Genomic DNA, 24,996 nt, shown 5'->3' on the forward strand with positions numbered 1-24,996 from the left:
GCGCCGCGGAGCTGCGGCTCTCCGGCAGCGCCCATGCGGCCCCTCCAAGCGCCGCTGGGGCCGGTGCCGGTGCGCGGGGGCGGCCGGAGGGCGTGGGAAGAAAGTTTGCGGCGGCGGCGGGACGCGGCCCCTCGGGGTCTCTTCGGTGCCAAACGCGGGGACGTCTGCGGGTGAGCTGCCGGCGCCTCCCCTCCGCCGACCGCTTCACGGCCCCGGCATCGGGTTCTTATAGGAGAGCCGGCGCATCCTTCTGGCTCGGAAGAGTTCAAGAGCGCTGCTTGTGTCTTCTGTAGTCGCCCGCACAGGAGCCCGGCTGCTCAGGTACAAAAGAGGGACGCTCGCGCTGCTTGTTTCTTTCTTTCCCGTGCTTTAATCAGTTATTTATTTGGCGGCATCAATGCGGAGCCCCGGCCCGAGGCAGGAAAGAAGGCGGCGCGGAGCGGCGGCGGGCGGTCCCCGCGCAGCTTTGGTCCGGGCGTCCCGCGGGCTGCGGCAGCTCCCCCGGAGCCGCCTGGGGCTGGGGCTGAGGCTGGGCTGGGCGGAGGCGGCCGCGGGGCTCTGAAACCGCCCCGGGAGGGGCGGGCGGCGAGGGGAGGGGCCGGGCGTAATGCATGTAGAACAGCGTACGGTACGCCCGGCAGAGCGCTGGGCTGGGAGTAGAGCTCTCTCGCCCCGTCCTTCAGTGCCACACGGGCATCCCCGCGGCTGGGCGGACTCCCCTTGGCCCTGACTGCTTAAAGGCACACAGGGCGGTTCGCGTGTGGCTTCCGTGCGCGTTTGCTCGCCAGTACAAGGGGAGATTTTTGGCTGCTGTTAGCTTGCCGTTTTTCTAATAGTTGTGCACTCCGCAAATTTTGGAATGCTTTTAACCAAGTGTAGCAGACTACATTCCTCTAAGCTCTGTGAGGTTAGCTGGGCAGGGAGAGGGCCTCTGTGCACAGGGGAAAAGTGTCAGCGTGTACTCCAACCAGCAGCACTGAGACTGGGCAGAGCATCACAGGAACCATCTCTGTGCCCAGAGCTGGAAAATGCCCCTCTGCATCAAAGTGGACGTTCCTGGGGGATTTGGTAGTGCTCAGTAAGGAGCCTTCCCTGGTGAGCATGCATGTTTCTCCCCTCTGTGGGTTGCCTAGTGCTCCGAATGAGACAGGCCAGAAGGTTTGCTATAATTCAGTTAACAAATTGGACAGTCATGAGATGCATGTCCCTGGGAGATGATGCTCTGTGTGTGCCACTGCCTGCACAGCTGTTGGTGTTACAGACACCTTGCAGGATGTGTTATGCCAGTGTGCTCAGATGTGCCCTGTTCTGTCCTGTGCCACTGGCAGGGGATTTCTCTAACAAGTCGAAAACTTGAGTTTTCATCCTGTGAATTCTTTTGGAGTCCCGTCTGTGACAGCACTGCCAGCAGCGTGGGCTCTTACCTGAATGCACCGGAATGAAGTGGGACTGGGACCATCACTCCCCGCTGCCATCTGCCACCGGGGTGCGCAGCTCCTGCAGCAGGACCGCCGTGCTGCACAGGGCCCCGCAACCCCCAGCCTCACCGTGCAGCTCAGCACCTGTGCTAATCTGTGTTGCTGCTTTGGGCTGCAGCCGACAGTGCCTTCGTGCATGACTCAGCTGCAGCAGCCAGAGCTGTGCTGTGGAGGCTGAGGCCAACGGTGCCCCAGAGCAGCAATCTCAGCGGCTGCAGGCTGTCTACACTGGGGTCAGCACCCTGAGCCTGACACCCAGGTGTGTGCAGTGCTGGGGATGGATGCCACAGGGCTGAGGCGGAGAGGGCACTGAATGGCTGCTGAGAAATGGGTGTATCACTTTCTCTGGGACGTGGTCAGTGCATCAGTGCTGGGCTAACTCAGCTGGGAGATTAGTTGGTGGCTTTACTTAAATAATAAACATTTCATTTCTTGAATTCAACAGAAAGAATATAAAGGAATGTCATGTACATTCACGTACAAATCACAAAGAGGATGCTGCTGTGCTTGCTATAAAGGCAAACATCATCAAAAATATCTTACTACATTTCATATTGAATAGCAGATTTTGTAAATTTTGTCTCTCTCAGCAAAATATTCCTTCATAAAAGCCACATTTTGGCATAAATGTTTGTGTTGGAGTCCCAGAGTAGCTGTGTAGATGTTTCACGCTCAAAGAGAGTAGATCAAGCTCAAAGAGGGTAGATTTAGATTAGATATAAGGAAAAAATCTTTTACAGTGAGGGTGTGAGGCACTGGAACGGATTGCCCAGAGATGTGGTGGATGCCCTTCCCCGGAGATTTTCAAGGCGATGCTGGATAAGGCCCTGGGCAGCCTGATCGAGCTTTGGTGTCCCTGTTCACTGCTGGGGAGTTGGACTAGATGGCCTTCAGAGGTCCCTTCCAACTCTAAGGATTCTATGATTCTATGTTTCCTGAGCATATCTTCACATCCTGATTGCAAAGAGCGCTGTCTGGAGGTGTGGTCCCCATGCCCCGGCACTGAGCTTACAGGACAGGTCCTTCTGCCAGCAGTAAGGCTAATGGAGGATGAAGAGTTGAGCTGAATGCAGTAGAACAGACAACCCTGCAAGTGCCTTTGTATAAACATTTTTGAATCGTGCCTTGGTCCTGAAAAAATGTAGGTCACAGAGTAACCAGAAATCTCTACTATTTTACATCATAGTTTCTTGGTTACCATTCTGGCCTCATTTACTCCAAGTTCAGATACATTTAAACAAAGCTGCAGAAAGCACCCCTGGGTGGAACACCTGAGAATAATCAAGCTATGGTTTATTGATGGCCAGATCCTGCAGTAATTCCCACCAAGTGTTTCTTCTTGAGATGTCCCACTGCCATCAGTGTGATCCATGGAGATCAATAAAAATGTACAAAGTTGTTAGCTTGACCCCTCATCTGTCATAGAACCACTAAGGTTGGAAAAGACCTTTAAGATCACCAAGTCCAACCACAAGCCCATCCCCACCATGCCCACCAGCCCATGTTCCTCAGTTCCACATCTATATGTTTCTTGAACACCTGCATGGATGGTGACTCCACCACCTCCCTGGGCAGCCTGTTCCAGTGCCTCACCACTCTTTCGAAGAAGTTTTTCCTAATACCCAACCTCTAAATGAGTAAGGGTTTGCTGTCTACAGTGGGCTGTCTGAGGTGGTGTGCTGTTCTGAGGTCAGTTTTGTGTGGAAGTGAACACGATGGTCAGCTCCAGTGGTCTGCAGAGGTGGGAGGTGGCCAGTGTGATAGGCTATAGGCTGCGTTGTGGTGCAGTCACAGTGATGAGACACAAAGCTGTTCTGTCTGCAAGCTAAATTTATGTTTTTGTGCATATGTGCCTCAGTATGGATTGTGAGGTGTTGAAAAGTGCTCAGCAGTAGCATGGTTGGATGGAAATTAGTGTAGCTCAGCAGTTCTGAAACGAAGCAGTTAACACTTTGGGAGGCTCTATACTGTGTGTATAATGAGGCCACAGCATCTGAGGGTTTATGCTATTTTCCAAGTGACCATACTATCTTAGGTCCACTGAGGTAAGTCCTAAGAACCTAAAACACCCATTGGTTCTCCTTGGGTATCACAGCCTGGTTCTGCCAGAGGCAGCATGTCCCTGCTGTCCTCTCCCCAGAGCAGCAGTTATTTGCAGCTCTTGGAGGGCAAAGTTTCAGTCTGAGTCAGCAAACTGGCCAGCATCTTTCCTACCTGTAGAAGCTAAGGGACTTCTGCATGCAGCTACCTCCTATCTACAGCCAAGCAGTGTCTGCGGCACCCTGGCAGGCTGGCCCACTTCTAGGAACAGGTGGTGGAGCAGGCAGTTGCCTTGAGCAACAGACAAAAGGAGGCAATAAAATCACATTTTAAGCAGGAAAGAGCACCGGTGGTTCTGCACCTGTTTAATGTTCTCCACATACTGCTGGTGTTGGGGCCAAGCAAGCTGCTCACTGCAGGAGCCATGGCTGCTGTCCTGCTGGTTGAACATTGCAGCTGCTCTAGTCCATGCTTCAGCTTGCTGCTGCTGGAACTGAGGAAGAACTTGCTGTGTTCTTCTCTGTTCCTTTTCCTTGACAATGATGTACTTCTTATGCAGGGGGAGTGGATTGGCAGGAGAGAAGGGGCAGATGTGCTGAGATGAGAGAGCGCTCACGGAATTCATGCTTCACTAAAAAAAACCCTGTTATTATTATCCTTGCAAATTAGGAATGACAGGCTGCCTAGGCTTACTGGGTTTATATTTACATCAGGAAACTGATTGCAAGAAATAAGATATGTCCTAGCAAATCTTACATGGTACTGGGTTCCTGTAAGGACCTTTTACAGCCATTTCAAGGCTTAGTTAACTTGATTTGGACTTCCCTATTCTATCCAGTTCTTAGTGCTGAAAATGTTTGTTTCCTTCCATTTTTTCCTATTGCTGCTTGTGCTCTGACACCTCTTTGACTTTGAGCTGCACTTCTTCCCCACTGGTTTATAGGTTGCTGTGTCTGGCTTTGCCAACAGGTAAAACAGATACAGTCACACAATGTGAGACTTACAATGTGACAGCAGGGAAGCTGTAAGAAATGATGCTCTGTTTACTCTCCTACTCTGCATAGGAGCACCTTGGATCAGCAGAATAGAGCTATGAGGGGCAGATTGTCCGATGCAGGCCCTCTGGAATGTTCTTAAGCTTTCCCTGAAACAGCTTGCTGTCTGCATCCAAAAAATATGCTAAACTGCAAAGGTTTTGATCTCATAAAAGAAGAACAAGTTTGAGTTCACAAGTTCTTAGTCCAAGAATAAATTTCTCCTGTAAGTGAGTCTGTAGTGAAATTCTGGTAACATCTTCATGTTCTCTGCACCATTTATTAATAACAAAGTTTTATTTTTCCATTTGGCTGTTTTGTACTTTGAATGTGCAGTGTGGAATATGTTTTATAAAAGTATTTCTGCTCAAAATAAAATGGATTTTGCAGGTGATGTAGCTCCCCTGTTGGTTCCTCTAAGTCTATCCTCCTGAGAATAAATTTGGATTTGAGGAGCATTTGTGTAAGGTTTTGTCCACCTGAAGCTTTAAGGATACAAAATTTCGTGATGGTAGTGACTACTCTAAAGAGGATTTGGAATACCTTGTACAAAGATGTGGATCCAGCATTTGATTACTGTGTGTCTGTGTACACATGTGCATCAAGGTACAAAAGTAGCCATCCTGAACTTAGGCAGAAACTGGGCACAAGCTCTGGATTCTGTTGAAGGCAGTGGGAGTTTTGCCACTGACTCAACCGAACAGTTATACAATCTCAAAACTTGCAGGATTTAGAGTGAGCATTTTCTTCCATTCTTTCTTAAAACAGACTTTAGCTTGAGTAGAAGTGGCCATTTTTGAAAATATTATAATAGATGGCACATTTAAGTTTCCTGCATGACAGTAACTGTTAAAAAGGCATTAGGAGGAGACCAGAGGCTGGTGCAGGAAAAGCATGGAGTGGGGACCCTTAGACAGTCAGTTATAGAGATGGGATTTGCACCAGAAGTGGGACTTGCCAATGGAAATGCTCAGGATCTTCAGCTGCAGATGAAATTCTACACATGGGACTTAAACGAGATTTGTCTTGGGAATCAGAAATGGGCTTTTGCTCACAGTAGTGCAAAATGCTCTTCTTTCACTGGCTTTAGATGAAACTGCGTTTCCAGTTGCAGGGAGGAGGCTGTGTGTCCCACAACTAAGAGACCTCCTTTATTTTTCTCACAGCAGATTTCCCTTTATATTTCCTTGGATGCCATTGCTATACCACTAGTGGATCTGTCTGTGCTCTGTGATGTTTAAGTCTTCAAACCTTGTCACTTCCGTAAGTGCTGAGGAGGAGACTCTAACCTGGAATAAGAATTTCCAAATACAGAGACATAAGAACAGTCCCGGTTTTCAGGAGCTTCCAAGTGGTACAATTATATGCTAGTACAGAGTAGCTTATATTTCAAGGAAAAGGGGAAGAAAATACAAAAAAAAAAAAAAGAAAAAAAAGTGTTGTTTTTATGTCTGTGTAAGCATGGAGGTACTTCGTTCTCACCTCCATGTCCCAGCCTTCCTTGCCAGCTGGCACTGGCACAAGGACTTCTACTTCATCCTGAAAGCATTGCACCACCAGGAGCCTGCACCTATTGACAGTGGTCTGGGTAAGAGAGAGCTTTTCTGCTTTTTGAGCATGCTTTCTGCTTTTTGAGGTTCAGTAGAAATTCTGTTTGCAGCCTAGAAATGCAAACATAGCCTTTTCTCTTAAAATGTTGCAAGTGGCTATACCACATCTTTATTTTTATCTCTTATGTCACACTTGACTGAAAGATTCTTTGCAGCTAAAATAACGATGAAGGCATGGAAATTATTTTTGTCTTACTTTCTACTGGAAGCTTAAAAGAAACCTCTTTTCTCATGCAGAATTCTCATAGATGGATGTACACTCCCCAGGGGTACATCTGTACACATGCGTGCACACACACACTTAAAAGACACACAAGGACATAACATACTGCTGAATCCACACCGGGAATGTTCAGTATTAAGATTACACAATTAGACATTCAACTTTGTCCATAAAGCTTTAAATTTCACCTTGTTGCACATGTAAGTGATAGCAGTCTTTAGTTAATTGACCAGGTACTACGTTTTACCACTGTGATTTGACAGTGCTGAATAGAGAGGTGTTCACTTAATGGGCAGCATCCAGGTGTTGGTTAGCGTGTGTTCAGTGCATCCTTGCTATTCACTGTTCAGACTGTTTGCAAGTAGATGCAGTCTTTTTCTCCTGAGCTTTTTCCATATATTTTCTCAAGAGAGTAAGTACATAAGCCTTCCAAAATCTGAATTCATTTTCCTAACACCCAAGCCAGAGAAAGTTTCATTAACGGAGCTTACTTGTTAGTACCAAAAATATCTGTTAATCTTGGATGCCCTTTCTGAGATACCAAGGACTGCATTTTTTTCCAAGTAACTGGTATAAAACACCAAGAACAAGAAGCAGTTTTTATCACTGTCAGTGGTAACTGGGAGTTGTTTGGCTTATGTATGTTTTGAGCTTCAGACTTTCAAGTCAGGTGCCTATAAAATGCAGAGCCTACAGTTAATGATCAACCACGAAAAATCTAAAGGATTTAATTAGCAGCCTAGAGAGTTGATAGTGGAAGCCAGGATAGAAGGTAATTCCCTCCTCCCTCCAAAGCAACGTTCACTTTCTTATCCATGAGATGAGCTCTGTAATTCCTTGCCTCATTGCTGCACCTTGTAACCTTAGCTAAAAATAAGTCATGGTCCTTTGACAGCAGTTTTGTTCTATGGTCCTGCGTCATCCTTAGAGGTGATCCATAGTTACAACAAGATAGGCATGCATTTTTAATTTCTTATTCAATACGCTGTCCTTGCTCAAGCAGAGACACCAGAGCAGGTTGCCCAGGCCCATGCCGTGTGTCTTTTGAAGATCTCCAAGGAGACCCTGCAGCCTCTGGGCAGCCTGTGCCAGTGCTCCGTCACCCACACAGCACAGAAGTGCTGTGTCCTTGTGTTCAGAGGGAATCTCCTGTGCTCCAGCTTGTCCCCATTGCCTCTTGTCTTCATTGCTTTGGACACCCACTCACTCTTGGCTTTTCTGTCCCTGTTCTGTCTTGGGGCTGTTGCTTTGCTCCCCTTCTCCTCTGGTCCCCGTCAGTCCTTCCCATCTTTTCTACCCACCTTGCTCACTTGCAGGAGATGGTAGCATGGCTCCTGCCTGTACTTCTCCCCAGTACTTCTAAGCTTTGGCCTTCAAAAGATATGCCCTGGTAATGGTGGCAGGCAAGGTAAAGTTCCACATGGTGAGAATGTTTGAGGTATATCAAATGGCAGCTGGCTCTAGAAAATGCTGATGGTAGCAAAGAGCATACACGTTGCACTCTCTCTGAGGAATTGAAATCCAGAGAGAAGCCAGAAAGTAAAGGAGAAGGAGGAATAGAAGCCTGAGATGTTTTTCTGTGAGTCTGTCCCAGTGTCTGTGCCATCACTTTTGCATAGGTTGTTGTGGCAAGTGGTCCTGGACTCATATGTGCAGCTGCAATTAGGGGGAGGCTGAATGGAGTGAGCACGTACGTGTCTGCAGTGGGTTAAGAGAGGCCATATGCTGTGCAGCGTTTTTATGAGTGCTTTCCTCTTCTAAGTGAACTGCATCTGCTGCGCATGTAGTAATTAAATTTGAAATAGAGGAGTCAAAATATTCCTGCTGCAAGGTTGTTGATGAATAAGGCTTAACCATCCGATTATATACATATATATATTTATTTGTGCACATGAAAAATAAAATCACTTCTCTGATTTGTTTATGCTAGTAGAAAATAGATCCATTTATATTTCATTGTTAATGTGATTTATTGACATGGCAAGTTTATTTTAGACATATGAAGATCCAGGGGAGTGTAATTATAACAGTAACATTAATTTGTCTTCTCAATGCCAGAAAGAAAAAAAAATAACACAAAAACTTGCAAAGCTTTTTTTTTTTACCTGCAGGGGTTCTGAAAGAGCAGCTGTCACTTTTTTTAGCCTTATTTAATATTTGCCGTCATTTTTCATCCTGCTCTTGATACTACAGCTATGCTGGGGGAAAAGGAAGCTCTCCACCTGCTCCAAGTCCAGAACAAAGTGCTTAATCTTCAAGACAAGCACTGAGAACAATAGAGAGTTACTCTGTATGAATCTAGTTGTTCTGCCACAGAAATGATGGCAGTGGATTTCTGTCTCTAGTCTACTGTAGCTAACACTGATTTCTGTAAGTTGATGGAGCATGCAGTACCCTATTACCAAATGCCATCACAGACATGTTTTGCAACCATTACCATGCCACAGTGGCACAGTGAATGCTGTGCTCTGAAGTGTTATGAAGGCCCTCAGGCAGCCAGAATGTAAAAACATTCTCTGAAGAATTATGGAGACAACCATCATCATCCGAGGGGGAATTCTAATTTGAAATAATCTTTATCCCCACATGAAATCTGTCATTTGGGTCATTGCTGCTGTAGAATGATTATTTTTTCTCCTACGTAAGCAAGAATAGTTGAGACCTATTCTTGGCAGTTAATCATATCTGGTAAGCTATTTAATAAACTCAGTAAGGCTGCTCCATGACTTCTATATTGCTCAATATAGGATGGGGCTTTGGGAAAAAACTTGGAAGGTGTCCCAGTCCCAGAGGGTTGGAACAAGTTAATGTTCCTTCAACCCAAACCATTCTGTGATTCCTGTAAATATTTAGATTATAAAAAATGGCACCAGAATCTGCCCTTTCACCAGTGTACAGACCAGTAGATCCAAAAAATGCATCTGAGTTCCCAGCTTCATGCCTATGGTTGTGTCAAAGGCTACTGTTGGGGCGGGATTGTGCACCAGCTCCTCTAATGCACTGCTTTTCTGTTGAAGGTATGTTTTTGGGGCTGGGTGAAGCAGCAGCATGCAGCAGACAAGAGCTCCAACACTCACTGCCTGCTTCCTCAAGTCCCAACGATCCCTCTTCCTGTTTTTCATGTTTGCTGTGAGCAGGTAAATGTGCTGAATGTGCAGTTTAACAATATCATTTTCTCGTGCCTGAGCTGCCTGGTGGGTGCAGTCACTCCTTGTCTAGATTTCCTGCAGGAGACTTTTGGCAGCTCATCTTCCAGGAGACACTGTCTTCTTCTGTTTGTTTTGGTGCCAGCTTAACTACATTGGATGGCTTTGAATCTTTTATAAAGGTGATTCTCTAAGTAAAAGCTTTGCTTTAAGGTGTCCAACTAGCCTCAGAAACCTAACCATAAATTCCCTCCTGTTCAGCAATAGAGCTGTTCTTCCACTTGGAGTGTGCAAACTTGCTCTACTGGCTTTTCTTTAGCCCTCTCCTGTTGGTAGGAAGGAGGCTGGAGATGTTCAAGCACTTTTGGAGCATACATGGGAGCTGAATCCCAAATCCCATTTCCTAATGGAAGCAATTGAAACTCAAGTTCAGTTCTTCCGTTCTTTCTGTTGAAAAAAAAAGAAAGAAGAGAGGTTGGAGCCTTTCATTACACCCCGAATTCTTTTTTTTTTTTTTTTTTGTGAAAGCACATAAAAGTCATGCAAACTTGGGAAAAGTGTCTCCTCCGAGAACATGAGCAATCCCATTGATTTCAACAAGAGACAGAGCACAGCTGGAGCTGAGATGAAGCTGTCAGCTTCCTGCTAGGTTGTGTCTAGCTGGCGCAGATGCAGTTAAACAAATTGCTAAATCTGCATTAGAAAGACATTTCCCTGTGGGTCAGGTGGGTTAGGATGTTTGGTTCTTTTGTTGGCTACCCACTGTTATGGGTGCTGCAAGCAGTCACTGAGCATATTCACCCCACAAATTCTCATGCCTGCTATAGTTTTTATGGCTTTGCAGTTTACAGAGTATTCAGGCTGCAGTTTATTACTGGAGTTTGTTGAAAAAATATGGTGTGCAATAATGAAGTAAAAAGTAAAATGGATTTCCTTTCTGGGTTTCTTTGGCCCAAAAACACATTATGTATTTTCTTAAGCTCACTGAGAGAATAGTCTGATGAATGAGGCATGGTGAGGGAGTCAGGAGGCCTGGATTTAATTTGCAGGCCTGAGTTTTTCTGTGTAAAGACTAGGCAACTCTGTTAGGACTAGATCTGCAGAGAAATTTAAGGCTCTAACTCCAGGTGATGATGATCCTTCTTTAGCTGCTGCTTAATCCTTTAAACCATAATTGCAAATTTAGGTCACTCAGCTGTATGGCTTCTGAGAGTTGCATTCCTAAAAACATAATTCTTCCTGTGGATGTTTAGGAAGTGGGGTGTTAAGGGTGGTGCTGAGGACTGAGTGGTGTCTGCAGTAAGTTTACATCCATTATCTCCATACCCGTGAGCTGAGATACAGACTGTAGTACCTCCTCACCTCACAGGGAAGATGGAAGTAATAGAGACCAGGAAGACAAGGTAGGCTTCAGCCCCAGTCTGGGCAGAACTGTGTCATCTCCAGGTCCTTCTGTAGGTCCTTACAGATCTCAGTAGCTGGGATCTTAAAGAAAGAAGAATTAAACTAAATAAATTGAAGTAACCTAAGTTACTAAGTCAGAGCTTGGTCAGGACAGTGGACTTAAATCTACTGCTTTTGAGATAATTGGTTTTAATACTCTCATAACACAAGTGCATCAGACCATGTTTAGATTTTCACCTGGAAAACAGCATTTCAGTCCCCATACTGTTCTCAATTCATCCTGTGTTACTGAATCCATGAAAGCAGATCGGCACTGCGAGTTACTGTCCCTCTCCCCTCCCCCCGGGGGCAATTTACCTTGTGGTTCACTGAGGAAGAGTGTCTTTCACAGGAGCACTGAATTTTTCATGGCACCTCTTCCCACAACAGTGTGTTTGTGTTAACAGTGTTCCTTTTTGTACTTTTTGTTTTCAGATATAAACCAGCTTTTTGGCTCAGACCTATTCCTCTGAAGACACATGCTTCCTGCACAAAACACTGCAGGCCCAGCCCAGGTGCTGAGGTTGTTGGCCTTGCTCCTCCATCAGACTTTGGGGAGCTGCTTGGTAAGTAACGCGGGCATGGTTTGGTGGTACTGTGGGAAGCCAAAGGCTTCCTTCCCAAAGGGGGTTTCTGCTTTTAGAAATGAATTAAGCTTTTAGCCTTTGTATTAAGGATGTCAGAGAGGTCATTTTCTGCTCTCCAGAGGAGACGTGCAGCTGAACTCTGCAGGAAATAGAAGCTCAGTGGCCAGATACTCTGCTGAGCACATAAGTGGCTGTGCCTGCAGACTACCGTGGTGCCACAACTACATGACGATGGTGAAATCTCACAATGTTTATAGACTTAAGTAGCTATTGCAGTCAAAGGCATGATGCTGTTTAATTCTGTACTCTTTGCATGAGATCTTTTGTAGCGTTTTGCAATAGTACAGAAAGAGGTGGCACCTCACAGCTATCACATTTCAGTGTCTTGCTGTGTTTCTGGGAAGGACTGAAATGATCAGTGGAGACATTCTTTTCTCTTAGTCATGGAAATTTAATTTTATGACTATTCCAGATAAACACGATTAGGTCTAATCAGCTGTAGTTTTCTTAAGTGTGAGTTATTTTGCTGTCATACTTGTGCTGTAATTGAATTAATGACTCAGTGGATACTTACATCAATATCTTTTTGTCCCACCTGTGCTGCTTTCCCTTGTGAAAAACAGACATGCGATGGTTAACAAATCAGTGGATACTTAAGAACAGAGTTGCCTTTTCATCTGTGGGTTAATTTTTCCAAGCCAGAAGTGGCAGCAGGCACCCCTAAGATACAGTGGGTGCACCCGTCTAACCCCAAAACTGCACATTCTATGCAGTTTTGGTTGAGCTGCACTTCTGACATGTCTCTCCCAGTTGTTCCTGCTTACTGGTGTCATGTAGAGTCTGGGAGTACAGAAACTGGATTCCTTTCAGGTGATATTAAAGTGAATGGTGAGCATTTGCACCAGGGGGCTAGACTGGAGATAATCTGAATTAAAGTACAAAAACCCCAAATCTGTGCTGTTCATATCAAATTATCTGCATCAACAGCTTTACTCTGCAGACTTAATTTTGGTCCATGCTACTAGAGAATGTAGCAAAAATGACAGGATTTTTTCTGCTGATAATTTCCAGAAAACGAGGAGCAGAAAATGTCCCTCATCTATAGACTGACACAGATACCTCAAGGTTCATGTTTTTTCAGCAGTCGGAAAAGAAATAGCATTCATATGCAGCATTGCTGATTATTTAAATTGTGCACATTCCAGTGTAGCAAATATACGTAAAGCTATGAATGACAGACATCTCTCAGATAATTTCTGATATTATTAAATATTATTATATACTTGCTATACTTACATGATTATAATATGTAATAACATTCACATTATAATGCTTTGTGATGATAATAAAGGCAACATATTACCTGTATAAATATATGAATGTATTGCAGAGCATAAAGTCAATATTAAACCCTGTAAATGGCAATTTTTTTTTCCTGGAAAGTTTTTCACAAGATTTTCTACTCTTACACTCTGTAACAGGGTTTTCATAGAATAAAATGCAGAGAAACATCATCTGTATATTTAGTTCCTGATGAAACGAGAAGACTGAGTTCCTTAGGTCCAAACCAACTTTACACTGACGTCAAAGCATTCTGGCCAGATAGATTCAGCTTCTTTGAGTCCTAGCATCTGTCTTACTTCCATCAGCTAGGGCCAACTTTTGTGTCTGGCAGGATGCGCTGCAGCTCAAGGAGTATTTTCATTACACTTAATCAAAAGGCTGTTTCTTTATAGGATGTTATTTTACCTGAAATTCTCTTTTCTTGGACCCTACAGGATAGCATCAGAGTGAGACATACTGTGAATTTATTTTTTTGGAGTGACTGGGTCAGGTATGTGGCAATAGTTTTTCTAAGTGCAAAACAGTGTGCAGTGAATAGAAGCAGTTTGATATGATTTTCTGCTTGTAGTGGCTTTTCAGTCTCTAAAAAGCAAAACTGAGAGCTTATACTGAAGTAGAAGCTGAAGTGTTTTTCTGTTTTCTAAGTTGATATCTTTCTTTAAAGGAAATGCCCTTATGCTTTATTGTGCCTTTCAGTACAGTGAAGTATTCAGTTGTGCCTGCAGTTTCCAGAGGAGCACGCAGCTGAGGAAGAGAAAGACCTGTGAGGAAGACAAGCTGAGGGAAGTCCAAGTGTTCAGGAAAAGAGACTGTGGGCCTGGAACATCCTTATGGTCTCCTCAGAGAGAAGGCCACCTGGGAGGACTTGCAGAGGACGATCCTGACTGTGGTGTGAAGAGGTCAGTTTGAGTAAGGACAAGAGAGAGGGCTTAAGAATATGCTGAGAGAGTTCCTGGGAAATAATAAAACAGGTTAGTTTTACCACTGATAGAAATCGCTTCCTATTGATTTAGGAGGCTAAGTCTCCAATAATACATTGAGAACATAGTCCTGTTTCCCTGATACTCTTCTAGAGATGGTGGCAGAGAAGGACTCCAAAACTTTCATAGAGGCTACCAAACCTTGACGTGACAGGAGAAAGGAGGCCCTGAAATACTGACTTACTGGAAACAGCCCATTTGCTCTGTGTGTCTAGAATGTTGTTTTTACTTGGATAATGGGAAAGCATATTTGAAGACAGTGTAAAGCCAGGAAAAATGTAGCTGTCATTTATTTGTCAGGAAAAAAACAGGACATTTCTATTTTTATTCTTAAGCAATCTTTTCACTTTCCTTCTTTTAAAATACAATGACAGTCAGTGATTAATAGACGCAGTCCACAGTGCTGCCAGCAAGAAGCCAACCTGAGTGTGGGGAAAGCTTAAATAACTGAAGGGAAAAAATGACAGAGGCAGCCATTAGTTCCTCTTGATAAGAAAGGCTTCATAGCCTGGCTATTTGCCCAAATAAAAGGGAAAATTTACCATTAGAGTAGTGCAATCTGTAGATTTTGTGATGGACTTCCCTTGGGGGCACAGGGCTCAGTGTTTCTAAATTGCTAGAAAATGATGCAAAACCTCCTCATTTTTAGTTGCATTACAGCACTTACAGTACAACTAGCTTGTCAGAAATAACTGGGCAGGATTCCAGAAACAAAACTGAGCACCCTATAGGAGCGTGAATCATGTGGCACTGGCTACTTGCCTTCACAGGGTGACTCTACTCCATGGACATCCCAGTAATCATGGGAGACCCCACATACTTGCAAAATGGTCAGTAATTTTTGAGCTGAGCAAATCAGAGTGGCAAATGTTGAGTAGAAAGCAAACTCTAGTCTTCTCAGAGAGGACAATGAAAAGCAAGTACTCAAAGTAAATAAACACTTTTCGAAGAGCACGTTTTAGTTTAGTAGCTGAACTGTCTACTCTGGAGTTCTGTATTGTGGTTATTAGTGGAGGATGTTGTTTCACATTCTCATCAGGGGAATAAGAGAGGATCCTTTGCTATGAGCTGCAGACTGTTTCATATGACACGTCTCTTAATGTAGTTTCCTTTAATTTCTATGCAAAACTTAACAAGTACCAGAAGACAGGCTGTCCTGAAAAATCTGTTAAGGCTGACTTGTCTTTTATTGGAGTTTTCTAGAGCCTAATTAGTCCTTTTGCACAGGCAATAACAATAAGGCAATTGTTAAATGATGGTGTTTAAATGATTATTTAAAATGAGATGGTGGTGAAAGAAGGAAGCCAAACTCTTGATTACGTGTGGTTGTTAGAACTTACAGAAGTGATCATGAAAGGACACAGGGCCCATAGTTTTCTCCCACATCTACAGCCACAGCAAAACTCACACGGCTTATCCTGTCCTCAGCACTGGAACCAGTTTGGAGCCAATGAACTGCACAAACTATTTCTGGGCTGTTTGAATGTTGAACTTGGTCTTTGCTAACTTTAAGGCTCTGCACATGACCCTTGGCTGTGCTAGCTACTAGGTTCAGCTGTACAAGAAGAGCATCGTATCGCAAAACAAAATTCTTAGTTAAAGCATAATTGGAATTTGAGCTGAATTGACCATGTAGAAATGAAAAATACAGCTTAGAATGAGTCTTTTAGGTTGCTTTTGACTCTTGGCAGTCACAGTATTAAATAACAATGACTGCTGATTAAGAAGCAGAGAAAGATGGAAGCAGTAGCTACATCTAGCCCTTGACAACATCACATCTTAGACAAAGATATCTGAAGTTGTGAGGAGATGAGAGTAATAGCTATATCCTGTGCAATGAAAGAGCAGCACATTGACTACCATGGCCTAACAGAAGAGCTTTCTTCTGACTGTGGCAGTCTGGAAAAAGCCATGGTGGCATATATAGGGATAATCATTCAGCAAAGTAAATTTGAGATCCTTGACTGTGGCAGAATTTCTTGAAGAATTTGTGCCTGCTAATAATCCTGTCCTTTTGATGTGAGTTTTAGGATGTTGCTTACACTAAGTGATGGTCTCTTTTCTGTGTAACTTTAATGAGAAGGGGCTGGTATTGCTCAGTCTTGTTTTGGCTTACTGCTTTTGAAGGATTGTGTAGGATGTGTTTAATGAGATCCAGCTGTGCTGGCCAGGCGGATGGCTGCCAACACCCTGATCACAGAGCTAACTGTAAAACACTGGAAAAATTTTGGAAAAAGTTTGCTTTTGGCACATATATACTACACCATAATTCAAAGGATCTGCCTAAGAAAATTATTTTCCTTTAACATTTTTCATTGTGTCTGTTTTACAGGTGGCAGTGAGCTGGCACCTTTTGATATTGAGATTCTCACTCTTAAGCCATTTAATTAAGGTAATGATGCTGTGTGGACTATAAGAATCAGAATTCCTCTCTAATACTTCTGCATCCAGTAACTCCTGCAAGTTTTGGAAAAAAAAATATCTGTAACAGTGCAAGGAGATCTGTCAAATGTGTAAGACCTTAGTCTTACTATCCTGGTGAAGAGAGTATTGCTATTGCAAAACTTATTTCTGCACCAGAATTCAGCTTTCACCAATGTGTAACAGTAAGTAGCTCTCCACAACCAATGTCGTGTGTGTGCTGGAAGTATTCCAGAAGGTACTGAAACAATATCAGGGAGAGTAGTTGAGGCTAATGACCTTTCCAAGGTTGTTTTTTTTTTTCTCGTTTCTTTTTAACATGAACAGGAGCCACAAAGGTATTTTGGATTTGCTTTATACAGGCATCACAGTCAGTCCTAGTGACAATAATCCTAGGAACAAAGGCTGAAGAGAGAAACTGGAGTTAGAGGGTTCCATGTGAGAGCAGAAAACACTAACGATTCTTTAGATGTCAGTAAGAAGAAAGATGCCAAAGAGAGAAAAAGAAGCATCAATGTAACAAAGTCAGACAAGAGAAAGTTACCGAGGAGGAAAGAGGCTGTGGCAAGACAAAGATAGCTGAATCCACAGGAATAAGAGAACCTTCATGATTGAGACTCAGAAGCATTTATCTGAATTCTAGACAACTCTTACGTATGAATGAAAGTCAGGGATCTATTCTGCCTACTGTATCTATAACAGTATATCCTGGAGGCATTTTGCCTGCAAAGACTTGGGGAAACAGCAGCTACTTCTTCACAGTAACAGTCAGTATAGAAAGCTGCAGAGAGATTGTGTCCAGATCCCATCATTGTTTCCCATCTGGTAACAGTGATTTTCCCTTCCCTGCTTAACAGCCTTGCAGCAGAAGGTGGCTGCTGTCAAGATACCGGAGCGGTGCCTAAAGTAAGGGCCCTAGGGGTGTTTTACAAGAGGGTACAAAGAGAAGCAGGGCTTCTGCCAAAGAGCAGTTTGGGGATGAAGGAGGCACCAGAGACAAGGCTCAATCTGAGGCCATCCTGGTAGTGAAGAGGGGGTACCTTTGGTCTTAACAGAGGGTAAACTGGAGACTGCTGCTTTTTGTTGTGTGAAGCAAAGCCTTCATATGTCTGCTGTGATCTTTCAGAGGAAGTGGTATATAATTATTTCTTTTGCATAACAATTTTTATTCAGGGATTTTTGTGTATTTAAGCTGTTGACAGTTCTAATGTAATTGCTAGCAGAGCTAAGGTGTTTTATAACACCTTGTAAATCTGCAGTGATTCTGAGTGAGACTGGGGGAAAAAAGCAATGTTTTTTATGTGTGTGACCTGTTTTGATTGCTATCTGTCATTTTTCTCCTCCAATCTTGATTTTTCTTTCCACTATTTTCATATTCTTGAGCTGGATAAATTATTTCTAAACATAGGAATGATGAAAACTACAAGAACTAGCTCTAAGGCTGTTTAGTTATTGCAGTGTGCAAAGATACTTTTCATTAATACTCCACAAAATATTCAGAAGTTGATTTATTACATCTTCTGGACATTATGTATTTCTCAATAGATATTTTCCTGAGCTCCCATGACTTCTGGTTGCCTGCTGTGAGAAGCTGGTACCAACCAGCTCACTTAAGCTGATGAAAAAGTCTGAGTTAGAGGTAGGTACTGCCAGATCTCAAGTTCCAGACTAATATTTTAAAACTGTATTAATTTAAGTGCCAACCTGGAAATTTTCCATGCAGTTTTTTTAAACATTAATGTATTTTGGTAATTAAATTTTCTAGTTATACGTTGAAACATATTCTGTGAATCCCAAATCCTTGACAAATTTTTGTTCGCCAACTAAAAGAATGCTGAATTCACTGAGCCGCTGTCTAAAATCCGAGGGTTTGTGGCTTTAGCTAGAGGTAGGGATTTGAGATTCCCAGCTTCACTGCAGAGCCAGAGAGCTCGTACGGAGAGCCTGTAAACTGTTGACACCTGGTCTTATTCATTCCAAAGATCCACCCTGAAGGTGTGGAGCTTCAGCTGTGGGAAGCTCCTAGGGAAGAGCACACCTGGGTCATCAAGGACTCTTGATTCCACTGGCTTCCTTGTCCCTCATGACTTTGTCGGCATTCAGCCAAAACTTGTCAAGCCAGAGGTATTTTTGATAAAACAGTTTGTATTCTACAAATTGATGTTTTCTGACAAGCATTCATCAGAACGTTTCCAGTGAGTTTAATTGCTGAGTAACCATAATATTTCACCAAGTATTCCTACAACAATAGGATATATTTGGGTCAAACTACAGCATGCATCTTCAGTGCTAAATGAATATCCTCTCTGCTATTGTTAGTTCAGGCAGCTCATAGCTAGCTGAAACACAAAGAAGCTAATATTAAAAATTACTGAGCAGTGGCTAAAGCAGCCACTGAATTGGTAATATGTTATGTAATTATCTTGATTACTTGGGGAGGCACTTTTACCATCTATTCAAGCTTCATATTTTACATATATAAAGAAAGCCACTGCACTGTGACTTTGGTCTGCTTTACATGGCTTTGTCTTGTCAGAATTAAATGCAAATTTAAAGAAAAATAACCTTGAAATGTCCAAAAAAACTATTCAGAATGTTCTGGTATTCAGAATACAGTTTATGAACAAGGAGGATTCTTAATTGAATTAATTATAAATGATGTAGACAATGACTCAAACATATATTTCCTTGAGGCACCTAAAATCAGACTTTTAGTACTTTTATACTTGCCTAAAGCTTGCTTCAAGCTTTAGGTTTTCCAAGGAATTAAGCTGAAGTTCCATATAGTGTTATCACTGCCATATGGATTATCTTTGCTTCACCCACCTAGACACCACAAATTGTTGGTGACAACGTCCATAGCTCCTGCTCTGATTCCATGCTAGATTATTTTAAAATAAGAGATAGCGATGTTTCAGGATTGCCTCCTGAAGAAGTGATTCTGCTGTGGGAGCATAGCCTGTCATAATAGCATAGCTACTTTACTATATTGCTAGAAGGATAAGATTTTAAACACCTTTTCAGATATGAATGATACATTTACTTCTCATATCTCCATACTGAAAACTCATTTTACTCCAAAGATAGAAATAGTTCCTCCTGCCAAATCCCTGAATACTTTCCTTTCCATCCAGGAACCTGCTGACCTCTCAGAAGCAACCACTACCTCCAGAACTCTAATCAGCTGGTTCCAGGTGGAATAGGTCCATGCACTGGAACCAGTTTTTGGAGAAGGTGATTGTACTAAAACTACATACATGCCCTGCTTGCTACTCTGTAAAATTGGCCCTAATATATCAGTGTTTTGAACGGATACCTACTGAGTAGTTACAGCCTGCCTGCGTGGAGAAAAAAGTTATTTAGACTTTTTCCAAGAAGTATGTTATTCCTGTCAAGAAGTTATGAAATAAGATGGAAAAGATTTATTAAGTACCTGGAGGGAAAGTCACAAATATTGTGGAGGCCAAATGCTGGATGAAGATCAAGCTGTTAGTTTGAACTTAGTTCTGATGTTGCAAGGGTTAAACAGTAAGGTTTGCTAAGTCACATCTACAGGTGAGTTCAGCTGCAGCTGTTAGCAATAATGAATAAATGGACTTGACTGGCAATCTCTCTAATGCTCCTGGATTAATTGAACACACCCCTGTGCCAGCTCAAGGATTGATGGGCATAGGATGGAAGTGTATAGTCTTGTGATTTTCCTTAGTTCATGATCAGAGGCCATTTGTGGGGAAGAGCATATAATAGTAGTGAAAATGTGTTTCTTGAACTTGTATTATGTACCAGGCCGGACTGAGTCATCTACAAATAATATGAAAATGTTTGCTAAGATTTTTATTCAGTCTGTAGAAGTAATGCATACTCTGTAGTCCAGAAATTTAAGAAGCTACAAGAACATTTAATTTTTATAAGAATGTCTTTCCTGATACAATATAAAAGTTTTCATGTTGAAGCTCAAGTTTCTTTTCTGTATTTTAAATCAGTTTTGAGTGCCAGTTTTGTTTAGAAGTCACAAAGCTCTTCAGAAGATAGCTAACTCACCAACATTTTTTCTATTGTTGAGAGAAATCATACTCTGCAGACCTGTGAATAATTAGCTCCAGAACTTACTGTGCTGCTTAAATGAGGCCTGTAGTAGAAAGCAAAATTATTTGCACTGTTAGCAGGTTAATTCATTTTCTATTCTGCGAGACATACTTATAGAGGGAATCATTCTTCAATGTCACTTTAGCAACAATTTTTTTGTATGTCCATACACCACTTCTGAGATGGAGCTGGTAATCCATCCCATTAAAGATTTAAATACTTCTTTGATGCTAAAACATTTTTCTTAATTCCATAAATATCTAGTGGTGCTTGTTCTAAGTGGAAGTGAGATGTACTTTTTAATATGACATAGTGAGTTCTGAACTCACAGCCAATGAGCAATGTCAAACCCTGCCTTTTTCCAAGCAATTAATTTGATAAATGTTCTTTAATGCAATGTGTAGGCCTATTAAAATACCTGTCAACATTGCAGAGACTCAGCATAAATTTTTCTGTTCTATAGATTGGTCTTTCAGAGATAATGGGTAACTTCTAAGATTTTATTTCAGAAACTTCTAGAAGAGCTAATCCCAGCAAAACATTGAATGTAGTGCTATGTAGTTCTAGAACTTATCTGACTGTTTATCCCATTTCTGTCTTGACCCAAATCCCCAGCTGCACTGACCTCTGCAAGGGCTGAATCTTTAGGATTACCTGAAAGGGGATTAAAGATAAACCAGTAATGGAGTTTCCATTTAGCCAACATGTAGGACTCAACCAACCTTCTTTTGAGAGGTTCTCATTAATTTCAGTGAATGTTGAAGTATCTAATCTCTTTCTCTTCCCAAAAGTAGACTAAGCCTTGTTCTTCTCCATTAATCTGTTATGCCAAAGTAAGGGGAAGAAGACGGGCAAACTGTCTTCTTTCAAATTTCTTGGGATGTGATTTGTCCAGTCACCAGAGGGTACTTAGGTCTTAAGCCTCTTAAGATAAAATATAATCTCAACAGAAGCAGTATCATTGTGGTAACTGTATTTACATGCTAATTAATGCACAGTGCTCTTGCTTCATGGTAAAACTGAAGCTGCATTAATTCAATTTGATCTGCTTGGTATTGGTCAGAGGAATAAACATATCAGTTCTTCATCAAACAGAAATGTTGCAGAAATGAATTTAATTGCATTTGAATGCACTGATTTTGTATTTATATGATTCTACCCGGATCGGAAATACATGGATTATGTCACTGTCAAACTGCTGTCCTATGTAAGGTGTAAGGACAAATGGGATTAAGGTAATGTATGTAAAATACGAGACAAATGTTATTCCAAATACAGGCTGATATTTATTGAGACATTGCAGAGTCACCATTAGATTTAACTAAATATAAAGGACTTTATAGAAACAGCAGCAGCAGCAACTTTTGCAGTGCTGCTATTGCTGCTTTGGGGATTTTGTCAGTGTTACAAAACTTTTAGGAAATCTCCAGAACTTTTGCCAAGGAAAATACTGGAGCTCTCAATTTATGGTGTTGAAAAGATGAAAATAAATAGGAATTAGCAACTTTTTACAAAGCAATCTTGTACTTTAGCTGAGGAAGGAAAAGAGTGCTAATATGTTTCAGTATGTGCTAAGCATAATATATAAAAGTAATGTTAACTTTTAATCTATTAAATGTTAGGTATTAAGAAGACCAAATTGAAGGGGAGTTTACCAATGACTTCCCATTAAACATTAAATCAGATAAAGGGAGTATTTCAGATGTATCCATTTGGCATGCTATGAATACAAAACTTATAGGGGCTGTTAATGTTATTATGATTAATGTTATTATAATTAATGTTATTCAGTGTATAATCTGTTTAGAATACAAGACATCACCTAAACAAGTGTTACCATCTGTCAGTTCTAGATGCGCTTCCACACAGAAATTCATGAAGCTCATACCTTCTGGAAATTCTCTAATCTTGGCCTTCATGGAAGTTTCTAGGTAAGTTTTTTCTTTATACATTTTTTTTAAGTGACAATAAAACATTCGCTGGTATGACATAAAGGACGTTACTGACAGCATACTGTCAAATGAATGAATGTAAACTCAATACATATGGCGTGCCTTTTTCCAGCAGATAAAACAACTTCTGTGCTATTTAATTCACGAAGAGGTCACAGCCTTCCCTCCAGACTTACCTTCTAATGTAGGTTGACCAGATGCGTGCCTGGCATTGATACACATGTGCAATGGTGTCACAGTGTTATCCAAGGATCTGCGTCCGTGACAAGGGGAACAGGCCCGAAAAAAAAAAGACGAGAAAAAGAAGGGAAAAAAAAAAAATTGTCGGTGGATAGGGGCCGGCCCCAAGCGATCCGGAGACTAAAGCGGCAGGGAAGCCGCGGACCCACACCCTGGGGAAAACAAAGGGCAGAGGGGAAAGGTAGGGAACTGGTAGGCAGATCTAAAACAAAACAGCGGCACCAATCTGAGGAGGAACAACTAATTTTACTGAATATATCGAAATTGAGGCCAGTAAAATCAGAGAATTTACAAAATGATATTCTTGCACCGTAAACTGCAGGAGAACCACGTGCTTCTCTGCCGGGCAGGGAGGAAAAGACCCCAAGTCTCCCAGGCAGCTTCACCACCCCCTCTAATGCAAAGACCCCTGGGGAGTGCATCTCCTCCCCTCCCCCTCAGAGGACCACACACCAAAAAAGGCAGTTTGCAGTAACCAGGGAATTAACTCTTTAACTGCCAGTGCTTTACATGATGTAATGATGTGGAATACCGACAACAGAAATCACAAAACCATGACAAATGGTTGGTGCATGTCTAGAGTTGTATCTTCAGGCTGTGCCAGTGCTGCTGGTATTGTATATTATTGATCTGTTAATAATAGAGCTGGAAGAAGATAAAACACATAAGAAATTGTGACCTTTGTTACAAATCAAAAGAATTGCCCCCAAAGAGTCCTTGTTTTGAAGAAAACTGAATGCTACTTCACCTTTTGTTGCCAGTCCCAGGCCCTGCTGAAAACAGGATTAGAATGTTTGTTCTGTTCTCTCCTGCCTCTAGTTGGATGCATCCATGTATACTAAACATTAAAGACTAATTCACATGCTCTTTTGTTGTTATATATTCATTCATTTTAATGCAATTAAAATGATCTGCAAATATATCATGCAATGATTTCCTGTCAGAATTTTTTTCTGGAGGAGTGATGGCCACTGAGCAGCTGTAATGGATTGTCAGCATAGCGTCTGAATGCCAGCCAGCTGACAAAAGTGTCTAAATATACCTCTCTTTGATGACACAAGATAAGTTTTGGTGATAATGATTGTTTGTTAATTATTTCTTCCTTTGGGAAAATCCAAGATGAGGAGTTTAGGTAGGATTTTTGTAGATTAGTTTTCTACGAGTGAGAAATCTAACTGAAGGATCAATTTGGGCTGTTGTTTATGGTGAGAGTAAACATCTCAGAAAATATCTTCGCAGGCTGTATGGCCCAACCTGAGAGAGTGTAGGATATGTGACTTGAGTAGCTGGTTAAACATACTCACTTCTCTCCATAGATTGTCAGATTAAACCTAGGTAGCTAGTTTAGATTAGATCTGAATTTGAAGAATTAAGATGAGAGAACATGAATCTTTTTGTCTTTAAATTCTATTTGAACATAGGCATGAATTTTCACAGTTCTGAGGTCTTGTGGGAAACATGGGAACGAGATACACATGAACAAAATATTGCTGCTGATTTTGTTGCCTCCCACTTTTATCAAGGAGAGATGATGGAAAAAATATGTCTGAATTTTTTGGGTTATTTTGCACCTTTGAGATAATGGTGTTTTGCTATTTCATGAAGAGTCTGTAAGCTTTATAGCCAAGAAATATTTCTAAAACATGATTGAGGCCAGAGAGTGTCTGAGGCAGCACTATCTCTTGTGAAATTTTGATTCCTTATCTTTTGCCTAGTGGGGTCCGTCACAATTTGATTTTAAATTTCCCTGCCTGTGAGGGGGAACACTGATAGGAACCAGAGTGAGATATGGTGCTCTGTTTGTGTTTTAATCTCCCATATGCCTTTTGATGGCAGATCAGTAATTTCCACAATCATTTAAATTAATAAAATTCTGGAAAAGCAAGGCTAGTGAATGATTTCTCTCTTTTTCATAACAGTTCTTGACATCTGAAGAATTCCTTTGGTAACTGTAGCAGAAAAATCACATAGGAAACAATAGAAGCACTGAGGAGTTGGCACTGATAAACCAGATGCAGTGACTGCAAGAATCATGCAGCTGCGTGCATGAGCTGCAAGTGTCTCATTAGATCTTAACACTTGTTCTGTTTTTCTGACCTCCAGTGACATTGCTCATAGCATGTTATTAATTTTTATGTTACTGTGGTGAAATGTACGTCCTTAGGAAAGTGATTTAAAACACAGCATGCAGCTTCCAGTTTTTAATCTATTCTTAAACTATTTAAATCATTTCTTGGTTTGAACACTAGCAGTGTTAAGGAAAGTAGATGTATTTTATTTGTGATGGGGATGCTCCTCATTGTAGTTTTCTTATTTCTAAGAATAAGGTCTGCAGTATGTGTTTGTATAGCAAATTATGAAGAATGTTTATGGTGTTCTTAGTCTTATTTGTGCACTTCAGAGGCTTCTCAT

General features: G+C 41.9%; 1 long non-coding RNA gene across 1 annotated transcript in view; it reads left to right on the forward strand.

Moving 5' to 3' along the window:
* The window catches only part of LOC110398190, a 240,131-nt gene continuing 215,172 nt past the window's right edge, over positions 38–24,996 (forward strand). Inside the window, exons 1-8 of the long non-coding RNA XR_002438254.1 lie at positions 38–321; positions 9,403–9,522; positions 11,410–11,540; positions 13,602–13,804; positions 16,218–16,277; positions 17,852–17,945; positions 19,441–19,540; positions 22,240–22,323. This is a non-coding gene — a long non-coding RNA (uncharacterized LOC110398190). The remainder of the gene's footprint in view (positions 322–9,402; positions 9,523–11,409; positions 11,541–13,601; positions 13,805–16,217; positions 16,278–17,851; positions 17,946–19,440; positions 19,541–22,239; positions 22,324–24,996) is intronic.

The sequence above is a fragment of the Numida meleagris genome, chromosome 4 (assembly GCF_002078875.1).
Source record: "Numida meleagris isolate 19003 breed g44 Domestic line chromosome 4, NumMel1.0, whole genome shotgun sequence".
NCBI classification, from domain to species: Eukaryota; Metazoa; Chordata; class Aves; order Galliformes; family Numididae; genus Numida; species Numida meleagris.